The following is a 1,883-nucleotide window of genomic DNA, read 5'->3' on the forward strand; positions in this document are numbered from 1 at the left end:
TTGGTTTATGCTAACTTTCTGGAATATGTACATTAATGCTTGTTGTTGTCTTTTTTTAATTTAGATTTTTTTATTTATTCATTTGACAGACAGAGATCACAAGTAGGCAGAGAGGCAGGCAGAGAGAGAGGAAGGGAAGCAGGCTCCCTGCTGAGCAGAGAGCCCAATGTGGGGCTCGATCCCAGGACCCTGGAATCATGACCCGAGCCGAAGGCAGAGGTTTTAACCCACTGAGCCACCCAGGCGCCCCAATGCTTGTTTTTTTAATTAAATCCTGGCAGGTTTTGTTTTCAATCAAATTTTGATAATTTTCACCAGTTACTTCTCCAAAAATTCCTTCCTTTTTCTCTCTGTTTTTGAACACCATTATGCATATGTGGGTACATATAGGATACATATATATACATATATATAGGATACATATAGGTACATATAGGATGGTAAACTACAGATAAATGAAGCTCTGTTCATTTTTCTTTTTTCTCTTTCCTTTCTGGAAAGAGAAAATGATCCTTCTGGATCATTTCAATTTATCTATCATTGAGTTCACTACTTTTTTTTCCTACAATCTCAAATCTGTTACTGAGCATTTCGAGTGAATATTTCATTTCAGTTATTGTAATTTGCAAGCACAGAATTTCCATTTGGTTATCTTGAGAATAATTTCTGTCACTTTATTGATATTCCTTAAATGGTGAGACACATTATAATGTGTGTAGGCCTTATACAATCACTTGAGCACCTATACAAAAAGGACTAACTTTCCCTGAACAAGAGAGAATTCTGCCATTCTGCCATTCTGCCAGTAGACAACTTTTGGGCTTGAATTGTAACATTGATTTTAAAGATTTTGAACTTGTCAACCTCCATAATTGTGTGAGCCAATTTCATGAAGATTTATCTCATTACACATATACATATCCTGTTTGTTCTGTATCTTTGGAGAACCCTGACAATACAAAGGTAAATAGGGATTTCAGATTTTCAGGAATTTCAATTAGCAATAATCGCGCCTCGGATAAACCTCATTGGCTACGATACTGCCACTGCGCAAAGCTTAGGAATTTCAATACCTAATGAAAGTTACAGTTTTTTTCCTATGTTCTTCTCTAGCAAGATAAGCGATGCCAATACCTTGCACACCTAGAGCTCTGTAGGTCTGCCTCATTCAAGAGAGATAATATATATGAGATACCAGGATGCCGAACTGTTCCTAGTAATATACTGCGAAAGAAGATGACATTTTGACCCCTTAATATCCATACATCACATAGATGATAGCTCAAAGCATTCCAACTTCAGAAACCCAGATTTACTCCCATGATTGTAGGCTAAGTCATTGAGAACCTCCCCAGTGTATCCACACCCCCTTTTAGCCCATGCCAAAGCTTGCTATCTGCACATGAATTGTGAAGGATACACACAAACTGATTTATTGGCAACATAAGAATTTTTGAGAGGATTACAAAAGGTGATTGGACCTACTGACTATGGTCTTTGTATATTTTCCACTATAAAACAGGGACTAAAACTTATCTTATACACAACTTAAAGACTTACCCAAAGAAACTGATGTAGAAAAGCTTGAAAAATTCAGAGAATACAGTTTTTATTATCTCTGCAAATATAAAGATGATAAAGCCTGGGAGGAAAATATAATAATTTACTCATTACTTCATTTGTAATAGAGAGGTGTCAAACATTTTGCAAGTTGAATTTCACACAAAGATGGGGCTTAGGATGCAAGATAGATGTTTTGTTTGTTTGCTTGCTTTTAGGGTCAATATGTATGAAAGAAATGGGGAGGAATACTAGTGGGCAGAAGGCCTGAAAATCCCCAGTCAGCTTGGTGAAGATATCTAGAACAAATATTGCCCATTAGA

General features: G+C 36.5%; 1 pseudogene; it reads right to left on the bottom strand.

Moving 5' to 3' along the window:
• Nucleotides 1-892: 892 nt before the first annotated feature.
• On the bottom strand, nt 893-1,058 carry LOC125103473 (uncharacterized; annotated as a pseudogene).
• Nucleotides 1,059-1,883: the final 825 nt, after the last annotated feature.

This window comes from Lutra lutra, chromosome 6, assembly GCF_902655055.1.
Source record: "Lutra lutra chromosome 6, mLutLut1.2, whole genome shotgun sequence".
NCBI classification, from domain to species: Eukaryota; Metazoa; Chordata; class Mammalia; order Carnivora; family Mustelidae; genus Lutra; species Lutra lutra.